The following is a 12,957-nucleotide window of genomic DNA, read 5'->3' on the forward strand; positions in this document are numbered from 1 at the left end:
TTATGGTGGTTTCACCCTGCATGAAATGGTATGAAGCTGCATTTGAATTTGGTGGCCTTGCACCCTGCTTGAAATGGAATGAAACTGCACTTGAATTTGGTGGCCTTGCATCCTGCTTGAAGTGGTATGAGGCTGCACTGAATTTGGTGGCCTTGCACCCTGCTGAAAGTGGTATGAAACTGCACTTGAATTTGGTGGCCTTGGATCCAGCTTGAAGTGGTATGAAACTGCACATGGATTTGGTGGCCTTGCACCCTGCTTGAAGTGGTTGGAAACTGCACTTGAATTCGGTGGCCTTGCACCCTGCTTGAAGTGGTAGGAAACTGCACTTGAATTTGGTGGCCTTGCACCCTGCTTGAAATGGTAGGAATATGGATTTGAATTTGGTGGCCTTGCACCCTGCTTGAATCAGGCTTGAGAGACTGAGTGCCATCCCAAGAACCCATACCTGCACTCCAGAAAGCCCCCCCTCCAACACCACAAGAGTAGGGTAAAAGGGCATTTAGTCACGGTGACAACAGTTCAACATTTGTTTGTCAGTCAAAAGAAGGGCCTTGACCCAAACGTCACCTATTCCTTCGCTCTGTAGATACTGCCTCATTCGCTGAGTTTCTCCATCATTTTTGTCTAACTTTAACATTTGTTTCGGGTTAACTTTGTGGAATTCTCTGCCACGGAAGGCAGTGGAGGCATATGGTGAGAAAGCAGGAATGGGGTACTGATTTTGGATGATCAGCCATGATCATATTGAATGGCAGAGCTGGCTCGAAGGGCCGAGTGGCCTACTCCTGCACCTATTTTCAATGTTTCCACTTTAATTTTATGAAGTACTAGACTGTGGGACCCGTTGGGTCCCAGCATCACATGGAAGGGCTGGTCACCCAACGCAATATTCCACCTCTCCACCAATTCCAATTGCTGGCCAGTGGGGGTGGTGGGGTGGGGCTTTCTGTAGCCCTAGTATGGGTGTGTGGGCAGAAGGGACTGGTTTCCAGAGGGCTAGTATGGACATTGTTGGCCGAATGGATTCTTGGGCTGGCAGCTCAGTCACTCAGGCTTGGCAGCTCAGTCACTCAGGCCTGGCATGCTGGCAGCTCAGTAACTCAGGCCTGATGGGCTGGCAGCTGAGAAACTGCCAGAAAGTCTGCTGAAAACAGGTGATAGACTGTGAGAAAAGGGGGGGAAGGTGGACAATTAATTTTAGACATTTTAATATTTTTTTACAGATCACAGCAATGAAGGAGGAAAGTCTATTCTAGCGTGGATCTCTGGAGCACTAATATGGGTGTTGTGGGCTGAGGGGCTGGTTTCCAGAGGGGTAGTATGGACATTGTGAGCATAATTTATAAATGTGAATGACTCTTAAAATATAAGAACAATTTAAATGTTAAAGATGAGAATTATTAAGTTATTTCTTGTTGTGTCTCTTGTTGTGTTTTGCTGCTCACTGCCTCTTGGTGTCTATTTGCTGTTGATAAAAAAAGAGACAATTTTAATATAGAGAGATTTTGCAGTCAAATTTTAACAAAGAAAATCTGAGAATTTATCTCAGAAGTCTTCATTCAGCGAAGCACGCTTTTAATAACAACATTCTTGGTGGATGATCCATCCTTCAGGAAAGCTTTGACATTTTCCTTCATCTTTCCTCGGCTAAGAGCCACATATAGTTGTCCATGCTGAAATACCAGTTTGTCGAGGTACATCAACACCTTCTGCATTGTTTGTCCTTGTGCTTTATGGATCATCATAGCAAAACTTGATTGAATGGGGAATTGGGTCCGCTGAAGGGGAATGTCTTTAACTTCTGTTAAATTGAGTGCTATCCTAGGAATGAGAACAATGTCATCTTTGAAGGCTCCCATGTTGATTCTTGCAACAATCAGATTATTGTGTAGCTTTTCAACAATCATCCTTGTTCCATTGCATAGCTTTGGCGGTTCCAAGTTTCTCATTAATATGATTGGAGATCATTTTTTTAACTCCAATTTGTATGGTGTTAATCCTGAGAGCTCGAGTTGAGTAACAGTTGAGTAGATATGTGTTCAGTGTTATTCACAGCTCAGAGAGACGTGACCCTCTCGCTTCCTCCATCTTGCAGAGACTGTGAGGCACAACACTTCCGGGTTTTATAATCCCTCCCCCTCCCACCAGCAGGGGCAGCAGAGAGAATGTCAACATTTTTAAAACATTAATAACTCTTTTATTTTTCATCGATGGGAAAAATCATCTTGTCCTGCGCAGAGGGGTGGGGGGACTGAGTAAGATGGCCAAAAATCACAGCCGAAAGTGGCAGCGTTTTTTCTAAAATCACAAAACAGAAAAACATGAAGTGGTCAAGATCTTACATTTAGTAATATAGATTAGTTGAACAGACAGAATAATTTTCTCAGAAACCAGTACGCTTTTATTTGGGACGAATGCTGATCTAAGAGTGGTAAATGACCTACAGTGCCCTCCATAATGTATGGGACAAAGGCCCATGATTTATTTATTTGCCTCTGTACTTCACAATTTGAGATTTGTGATAGGAAATAATCACAGGTGGTTAAAGTGCACATTGTCAGATTTTATTAAAGGCCATGTTTATACAGTTTGGTTTCAGCATGTAGAAATTACAACTGTGTTTATACATAGTCCCCCCATTTCAGGGCACCATAATGTTTGGGTCACATGGCTTCACAGGCGTTTGTAATTCCTCAAGTGTGTTTAATTGCCTCTTTAATGCAGGTATAAGAGAGTTGTCAGCACCTAGTCTTTCCTCCAGTCTTTCCATCACCTTGGGAAACTTTTATTTCTATTTGTAACGGCAGATTTTCAAATCTTTCAGGTAATTAGCACCTTAGCCGCTATTTCGATGAGAATGGTTGAAGGGGGTGTCTTCTAAACGCTTGCAAGCTCGCTCACAGAGACCTTCAGAGCTTCTTCTCAGATGTGGCTTAAAAACACAGTCTTTTGATGAATAAATGCTTTATTGTTGATAGAAAAGAGTAAGATAATCCAAGTTTCCTCCGACTCGTTACTACAATCTTCTTCGAACTCCAGCTTATTACTTTAGACATCACAAAACACCTCGTGTCTCCGTAACACTGGCAAGATCTGGCATGATCTCCTTTAGATCTCCCATGGACCTCGCATGGTAGAAGGGTTAACCTTCTCCATTGTCTCTCCAAACTAATCTAAAAACTAAAACTTCTGCCCAAGCTTCTAAGCTCCAAACATTCCAAACATTCCCAAAACACGTCATAAATCCCACCCACAATATAACGGGCAGTCTAAAATGTAAAGGCACATGCCATCATCAATGACATGCAAAACAGGCCAAATGGCCACTACACTGTTATTCAACAAGAGGACCAAAGTTTTGCCAATGAAAGTCAAAGAAGCCATTATGAGTGAGAAACAAGAATAAAACTGTTAGAGACATCAGCCAAACCTTAGGGTTGCCAAAATCAACTGTTTGGAACATCATTAAGAAGAAAGAGAGCACTGGTGAGTTTACTAACCAGTGGGGGTGTTATGGCCTGGACATGTATGGCTGCTGAAGGTACTGGCTCACTTATCTTCGTTGATGATACAACTGCTGATGGTAGTAGCATAATGAATTCTGAAGTGTATAGACACATCCTATCTGCTCAAGTTCAAACAAATGCCTCAAAACATTGGCCGGCAGTTCATTGTGCAGCAAGACAATGGTCCCAAACATACTGCTAAAGCAACAAAAGTGTTTTTCAAAGCTAAAAAATGGTCTATTCTTGAGTGGCCAAGATCTGAACCCAATTGAGCATTCCTTTTATGTGCTGAAGAGAAAACTGAAGGGGACTAGCCCCCAAAACAAGCATAAGCTAAAAATGGCTGCAATACAGGCCTGGCAGAGCAACACCAGAGAAGACACCCAGCAACTGGTGATGTCCTTGAATCGTAGACTTCAAGCAATCATTGCATGCAAAGGATATGCAACAAAATACTAAACATGAATACTTTCATTTACATGATATTGCTGTGCCCCAAACATTATAGTTATGTGATATGGGGGACTATGTATAAACACTGCTGTAATTTCTAAATTGTGAAACCAAAATGCATAATAATTGCCTTTATCAAAATCTGACAATGTGCACTTTAACTACATGTGATTTTTTTTCAATTACAGATCTCAAATTGTGGCATACAGAGGCAAATAAATAAATGAGGGGTCTTTGTCCCATACATTATGGAGGACACTGTTTATTGAGGCACTCATGACAGTGCAATATGGAATGATGGTGGGGTACATATTTAGTATCAGATCAGTTACAAATGGCTGGGAGCACGGAGAGTGGAAGATCAAAGGGTAGCAACAGTAATTGGGACCAATTGGTGGACACGGTTGGAGGGAGAGTTGTAGCCCAGGCCACTTTAGACAAAGAGGAAAATCTAGTTTGAAACCTGGTTGGTTTAGTATATTTTATTGTTGTCACGTGTACCGAGGTGTTATGAAAATATTTTGTTTTTTGGCTACCCACTCAATTCCGTCCACAGTGCATAGGTAAAGGATAAACGGTGCAACATTTAGTGCAAAGATATAACATTGAATTCCGATTTAAAGAAAGCTCTAAGGCCTCCAATTAGGTATGTGGGATGTCAGGACTGCACTATAGCCGATGAAAGGGTTGTTCAGTTGCCTGATGGCATCCGCCATGGACCTGTTGTGGCAGTAGGTGAACTGCAAAGAATCAAGGCTGCTTGGTAGGTTGGAGTTAATGTGTGCCACAACCAGCATCTCGAAGCACTGCATGATGGTAGATGTCAAGGCTACTTGGCGGTAGTCATTAAGGCCTGAGATCTTGCTTATCTTTAGTACTGGAATGATCGTGGCCTTCTTGAAGCACGTGGGTACCTCAGAATGGAGTAGGGAGAGGTTGAAGATATCTGTGAACATTCTTGCTAGTTGATCTGTGCATGTCCTAAGGCTAAGCGACCAGGGACTCCATCTCCGTCAGTTGCCTTTCGTGGGTTCACCCTCAGGAAGACCGATCTTGCACGATGGATGTCATCGTTCTGTGGGTCTTCTGCTCAAAGCTAGCATAAAAACCAAGAAGTTCATCAGGGAGGGAAGCATTATCACCAGTGATGCTGCTTGACTTCGCTTTGTAGCGAACCTCGAGAATGAGAAATTGAAAGGTGTGACTAGATTGTTTTTTTAGTTAAGAGATACAGCACAGAAACAGGCCCTTTGGCCGACCGAGTTCATGTCAACCAGCAATTTACAATTATACCAAACTAATTAACCTACAAAACTTTAGGCCTTTGGAGTGTGGGAGAAAATCAGAGATCCCGGATAAAACACGCGTGGGTCACGGGGGAGAAGGTACAAATTTCCATACAGACATGCACCCATGGTCAGGATTGAACCTGGGTCTCTGGGACTATAAGGCAGCAACTCTAGCACTGTGCCACCGTGCCGATAGGTAGATCATGGTAATGTCCTGAATGGAGGGTATCTGAGTTCTAGGAGAGTGATCATGGTCTTCTTTTTATCAAGTCCACATACAAGATTAGAAGTTGTTCAGCCAGAGCTGAACACACTTCTCTGCATCTGCACAATGGTGCTTGTCTTGCGCTTCTTGTGCTTCTTGTGCATGGCGGTGGAAAGATTGGTGGAAACAGGGCCGCGACATGAACACTCTTTCCTTGACCCCAGTGACCATGGTAAGATTTGATGATAGGCTTGGAAAAAGCAGATGACAGAACATATAACCTGGATTGGAAGCTTCATTGGCCCTGTAGGATAAGATTTCATCAGGACCTTGTATTCCCATTATCAGGCTGGAAATACTTATCCTGCAACACTGAGATTATCTTAATGAAAAAGACTGCAGTGATTCAAATAGATGGTGCATCACTGCCTTCTCAAGGGCAATCAGGAGTGAACAATAAATGCTGGCTTTAAAAGGGGATGCCATATCCCAAAATATGATTAGTAAGAAATCCACTATAGGAGGTAGATTATAATTTGGAGCTGAAATATCTGAGAGTGAAATGAATGCTGGTTAAAATAAGCAAGGAGGCAGCAGAGGACAAACCTTAGGTGGATGAATTGTTGAAAATAAAAGGGAAGGTAGAAGAACTGGGCTCCGAGCCAAAGTATAGTTAGACAATATTATTAGTTAAATGCAATTGAGTTCTGAATATCTTATGATACCCGCAGTTGTCTCAGCACTTGCAGTAAAATAACTGAAGTGACAGATGAGTTTCTAAAGCCTACTTAATTTGGAATAATATATACATTCAACAGTTGAGAAATCATTATAAGTGGTGCAACCTATTTCACTTAGCAATCTGGACTTTCATCTTTCTGCCAAGGCTCTGATACATCATGTGAATCCAGAAGCCCTTAAAAATACAATTTTACTTTGTGTTATCTTTCACTGATATAATTTGTTATAATGAAACATGTATTGCTTTTGGTGAATATATTTATGCATTACCATAATTTGGACTTGTGAGCACTCACGTCCCAAGACTGTGGCTATCTACCTGTTAAAAAAAACAGTGACCTAGTTCTGTGCAGCACCGTCAATTCAAAAACAATTACCGGTAGGTGTTATAAATTCTATCATTAAGCTGCTTTAGGGGCAAAAGGTAGAGCTGTTCAGAGCTTTTATCCAGTTAAAAAAAGACATTTGTGGCAAAAACACAATTGTACACAAAGGACCTGTCAAGGCCTTGCTGTGACCATGAATGAAAAGTGCTCACAAGACCAAATGATGGTACCTGTAGTGCATAAATGCATAAATATATTTTACTATAAATATAGTCTCATTAAGGCAAGTTTTTAAACCACAGAAAAAACATGCAAAATACAATATTAACAACTGTTCGAATAATCTCGAGAAAAAAACATCAGTATAAATCCCACCAGAGCAGTTTGAGCTGAGAATCCTGCAGTTTCATCCTGTAGTTGCATTGGATAACAAGATAGCAGCTCATGAAGAAAGTCCATTACCATCTTTGCAGGGCAAAGAGAGTTGGGAATAAATGCCATTTTTCTTACTGTGATATCCACATCTTCAAATGCCATTGTTTTTAAAGCAGGTCACATTCCAGGCTCAGCATCAACACTTATCATATCATATCAGGTTTGGTCGAAGTGAGTGATGTTGACTGCTGGTTTAACAGTGCCTAATCAAACAAGGACTATCAATTTTAAATTTGCCATTACCTTGTCTGCACCATTTAAATTAATGTAGCTTCATAAATTTTAATGTGTTTGCTGTAACAAGAAAAGATTGCTTGACTCAGATATGAAACTGCTTGTGGTTTATTTTGATATTATGAAAGAATAGTTTGCATTTTATACGAGCAGGAATGTTTTAATTGCTATATTTTTCAAATTAGATCATTTATAGCAGAAGGTCATTTCATTGAATTATAGGATTTAAAAAAAATCTTATTGAACTGCATTGGTCATAAAGGTGAGCATTAGTGTTGTCAACTCTCTCGGTGATAAGACTTGCTACTTATGTTCCTTTGTTATTTTGACATCAATAAATGGAGGGACACTTTGTTCTTGAAGGAAGTTAAATTAATTCCAGTTGACAGCTGTAGTGAGAAAGGTAAAGGAAAATGATTCTTATCTGTCTAGAGGGGATGAATTGCTGCTGTGAAGAACAGCCAGTTTCTAAATATGACTTAGAAATTGGCTCTACTTGTGAAACATTTTTAGCAGCAACCTCTTAAAGTACTGATTTTTGCTTCAGCAGCTGCTGTACAGTTTTATGCTTCTGCATGTGTATCACAGATGTTCTTGTACGTCCTTCTGATAGTCTATAAATTCTGATGACAAGCAATATAGATAAGTTAAAAGCTCTAATTATCGGAAGAGAACTAAGAACCCTCATTCTGCCAAAACAAACATAAATCCATTAAAAGGTTGGCAAAATGAACTTGTTCACTCTATTCAATGCAAGTTCCTGTTTTCACCTGTGACCTGTTGTGGATCCTGTTGCTTGATGGAGTGTAAAGTGACTTCCATCAAACTGATGCCATAACTTATTTATTCTCTATTTAACAAACAAGTATAAATAGCATTCCAATCAAATATTATTTTCACACATCTGCCTCAACTGATTCTGACCCTTTACGTCCTGGATTTGATAGTTAAAAGTAACACATGGTATGATATTTAAACTAAGGAGAAGATCCAGAATACAAGAATGTTAGCTGCTTTTTTGCAGCCAGGTATATGGTGGATTAGTAGTGTCTTCAGCTCAATATATTTGCCACAGCCTTATCAGATTCTGCAGTTTCAAGGACAAGAGCCTTTGCATATAGCACTGCAATGGGCATTCAAGTTGCTGAACTTGGCAGTGATACAACCAGTCAATATGCTCTCCACTGTACACCTGTAGAAGTTCAAGATAATCCTCTCTGATATACTGAATCTCCATAATCGTCTCAGGAAGTAGAGTCATTGGACAACCTTCTTTATAATTGCATCAAGGTGCTGGGTCCAGCAAAGATCTTCAGAAATATGCATGCCCAGGATTTTGAAGCTTTTGACTCTCTCTGCCATCATCCCATCGATATAGACTGGTTTATGGGTCCTCATCCTTCCTCTTCCAAAGTCCACAATCCATTCCTTGGTCTTACTGGCATTGAGAGCCTGGTTGTTGTGCTGGCATCATTTGGTCATTCGATCGACCTCGCTTCTATACTCTGACTCATCACCATCTGTATTCGTCCAACAACCGTTGTGAACTTGATGTTGGAGTTAGCACTGGGTCCAGCCACACAGTCATGAGTATAGAGTGAGTGGAGCAGGTGGTTGAGCATACAGCTTTGAGGTGCTCCCGTACTGATTGTTATTGAGGAAGAAGTGCTTTTGCCAATTGAATAGACTGTGGCCTGTTGATGAGGAAGTCGAGGATCCAGTTGCAGAGATACGGAGAGACACAGTTCCGTAAGCTTGGTCATTTGGACAAGCAAGTAGTCGAAGGCTGTGGACCAAATGTGGGTGAATGGGATTAATAGCGAAGGTTACACAGCCAAACACAAAAAGCCTGTTTCTGTGCTGTATGATTCTACAAACTCATTGTTGTTGGAACATGTGTCAAGGAACAGAATTAAGAAGCCCAGAAAACGAGTATTGGGAGAACAGTACCTTCATGTCAAAAACGTAGTATATTTATTGTAGTATTTCTAGTTTTCTGCAATGATATGCACCAACATAGGAATGGCCACAGTTGCTTTTAAGGTGAGCAGGATTTAGTTAACTGTTTAACGGTACACTGACAGTTTTCCTATAAGGATCATAATTAATCGTTCAATTTAGAGTTCATAAGAGAGCAATACCAAATAGCTAATAAGGTTCCAAATATAATCAGATAGTCTTAATGTAGTTTCTTGACCCAAAATGTTGACCGTCCCCCATTGCCTCCACAGATGCTGCTTGATCCACTGAGTTCCCCCAGCAGTTTGTTTTTTCCTATTTAAAAATATATGCTGGATATATTCTGTAGGCCTTGTCAGTTGCAGCAGGTTTGTTACTGTAGATGAGGAGGTATTAACATGGAAAGAATGCACAAGGGAGAAAAGAAAACAGTGAAGTAGCACACTTTGCAAATGCTGGAAATTTGAAATACAATGAGAATGCTGGAAATATCCATCAATCAGCTAGCTTCTATAGAGGAAAAAATTGATTTCTTGTTACATTGGTAGTCTTTCATCAGATTGAGCCAGTTAAAGCTGAAATGGCTGATCACAGACACTCCCCGACTTGCATAAGGATTATGTTCCACAAACCCATACGCAAGTTAGGTTTTATGCAAGTTTGCATCACCTTAAAACTGGGTAGAAACAAACAACTGCAGATGCTGGTTAATACACAAAATGACACAAAGTACTGGAGAAATTCAGCATGTCAGGCAGCATCTCTGGAGAATGTGGCTAGGCGATGTTTGAGGTTGGGACCCTTCTTCAGATTGATTCAGTCAGATATGTGGCTTCACCTTAAAACTAGGCGCTGATGCTGCTGGTCTGCACCAATGAGCCCTCTTTCACCAGATGCCTCAACAGTCAGGTTGATAGAGCTTTTGTTGCAGCTCATGATGCAGCCCCTGGCCAATAGCGCTCTCTTGAGGCCACCACCACTGACAGGATGTGTTCCATCACCGTGAGGCTCCCTACCCACGCGCTCACTGCTGTTTCCTTCTGTCCTCCCTTCTGTTCCTCCCTCCACCGCCACGTCCTCTTACTTCTCTCCCAGAGTTGCTGACATCTTCCATTAGTGATAAAGAGAAGGGTGGAGGAGGAGGAGGCATATATTCTTACACTTTCATTGGCCACACTTGCTCTCACTCTGCATCCATTCTCTTAGTTACTGCAGTTTTAGTTACCTCTGTTCTGGTGTCGATATATTTCACATGTTATGTAGATGCCCTAGATGGACACAAAATGCTGGAGTAATGCAGTGGGACAGGCAGCATCTCTGGAGAGAAGGAATGGGTCATGTTTCGGGTCAAGACCCTTCATCAGACTGAAGAAGGGTCTCGACCCGAAAGGTCACCCATTCCTTCTCTCAAGAAATGCTGCCTGTCCCACTGAGTTACTCCAGTGACAACATTGCATCTTCTCAGAGGTTATGGGGAGAAGGCAGCAGAATGCGGTTAGGAGGGAGAGATAGATCAGTCATGAATGAATGGCGAAGTAGACGATAGGTCGAATTCTGCCCCTATCCTTATGATCTTATGACGTTCCAACAAGGCATGTTACAGCACTCGGGGAAATATTAATTTAAACAAGGAGACACAATAGACTGCAGATGCTGGAATATGGAGCATCAAACAATCTGCTCGAGGAACTCGACCGGTTCAGATGTTACAAAGGAGCTATGTTGCTTTCCACCACAATGAAGAATGCTATGGTGGATGTTTGTGTTAAATCTTATTATGTATTGTGTGTTCTTTTTAAGTATATCGCTGCTAGCAAATTCATTTCACTGCACCTTCGGGTGCATGTGACGAAAAAAATTGACTTTGACTTTGAGAATCTGAGCAACGAACAATGTGCTGGTGGAACACTTTCCTGAAATCCTGATTCAGGGCTTCAACCTGATTCATCAGTTCTTTCCCCCCCATTAATGCTGCTCGACCCACTGAGTTCCTCTAACAGATTGTTTGTTATATTCGCTTTAGCAGCTTCAGAAAACCTGCCGATCCAGCCTGTCCATTAACTCTCCCTCCACGGATGCTACCTGGTCTACTAAGTATTTCCAGCATTCTCTCCTTGAATCCTTGCAGTTGTGGAGTTTTATTAATAGCTTTTCTGTAACTAAGTATCCAGGTTCAGTGAGGTTAACTTTCATACAATGAGAGTGAATGTCATGGTTAACAGGACAAATCTATTAAAGAGTTAATATCATTCAGATTCCTTAGTGGACTTGACATCTTGGGATTAAATGCAGAGGTTAAATTGCTCATGTTCAACATGAGCAGGTTTAATGTATTAAACCCCCCAACCCCCACAGTGGACTAGGTGAGTTCAAGGGGCACACAGTTCATGCTAGCCATGGTTACTTGCCCCTGAAGCTCCAGGATTTGGAAATAAGTTGTGGCCGGGACAAAACACCAGGACAATTACTCGCTTGGCACAGTTCTGTCGATGGAACAGGCCGCAGGATATTTCTTGTGACGGTGGAGAAGCGGACGGCAGCTGGGCTCATCCCTCTCCAATAATTATTAAGCACATCAAAGCCACTCGCATGTGCATCCTATGCATATGTTTAAAGTGCTGATCTAAAAATAATCAAATTTAAATTCCAGCTTTGTAGTGGAACTGGAGTAGATGTGAAAACGCTTGGAGAGGAAATTAATGTGTAGCCATTTATGTATATCCCTTTGGGATCCAGTCAAAGAATGAATACGATTATAACAGTTTAACCATTTAATCTGAGTCCTTGAATGGAGCACCAGTCCTTGTAGTCAGCCTATGTAGGTGGGCATAATATTAATGTATCGTGACTGTTGTCGGGAAATCCAGCATGGACCTGTGAGAAGTGCTGATGGCACTCGCATTCTAGCTGCATGTGGATGGTGTGGAAGCACTGCAATTCATGAAAGCTATGGCTTGTTTAAGTCCAAGAATATCCTAGTGTGAAGGGTGATTTCAGCGGACCCAGTGAGCCCCTGTAATTGGTCTGAACCTCGTCCATATCACACAGTTTCCAAAATCCGTGGCAACAGTGAGGTTGTTTCCTTTAGAAAATGCACAGTCAAGCACAAATGTTGGCATATACCGAAGAGTTAAATGACAATGCTTGTTGCAGCCCAAATGACACCAGAGGCAAAGCAGTTCATGGCTGCAGTGATGTTAGCACAGATTTTGCTCAATGCAGCAGGAGCCTTATGTTCCCGACAGAAACATAGAAACATAGAAACATAGAAAGTAGGTGCGAGAGTAGACCACCAGGTCCGTCGAGCCCGCACCGCCATTCGCTCATGGCTGAACACTAAACAGACACACTTACCCACAAACAGTAGACACAAGACACAGAACACAAGACACTACCCTCCCCTTTATACCGCTATCACCCCTCTCCACCCCAAGAACCGTGTGATCTCCTGGGGGAGGCAAAAAAACGGATAAAAACCCAGGTCCAATTCGGGAAAAAAATCCGGGAAATTCCTCTCCGACCCCAATCCAGGCGATCGACACTTGTCCAGGAGATCACTCAGGTCTACTATACTAACCATACCTAGGTCCATATCCCTGCCCTCTCCCCGTAGCCCCTTATCCCCTTGGCAGCTAAAAAACCATCTATTTTAGACTTAAATATATTTAACGTTTCTGCTTCCACTGCTCCCTGGGGCAATGAATTCCATAAATTAACCACCCTCTGGGTGAAGAAGTTCTTCCTCATCTCAGTTTTAAAAGAGCCCCCCCTTATTCTGCAACTATGTCCCCTAGTTCTAGTTTCCC

At 41.8% G+C, this 12,957-nt stretch overlaps 1 long non-coding RNA gene across 1 annotated transcript; it reads left to right on the plus strand.

Annotated features, from left to right (window-relative positions):
* The first annotated feature begins 2,248 nt into the window (after nucleotides 1-2,248).
* On the plus strand, nucleotides 2,249-10,978 carry LOC116975740. Its single transcript, XR_004412737.1, has 3 exons — nucleotides 2,249-2,258; nucleotides 7,582-7,586; nucleotides 10,869-10,978. It is a non-coding gene; the product is annotated as an uncharacterized LOC116975740 (long non-coding RNA).
* The last annotated feature ends 1,979 nt before the right edge of the window (nucleotides 10,979-12,957 follow it).

This window comes from Amblyraja radiata, chromosome 8 (assembly GCF_010909765.2).
Source record: "Amblyraja radiata isolate CabotCenter1 chromosome 8, sAmbRad1.1.pri, whole genome shotgun sequence".
In the NCBI taxonomy this organism is placed as follows: domain Eukaryota; kingdom Metazoa; phylum Chordata; class Chondrichthyes; order Rajiformes; family Rajidae; genus Amblyraja; species Amblyraja radiata.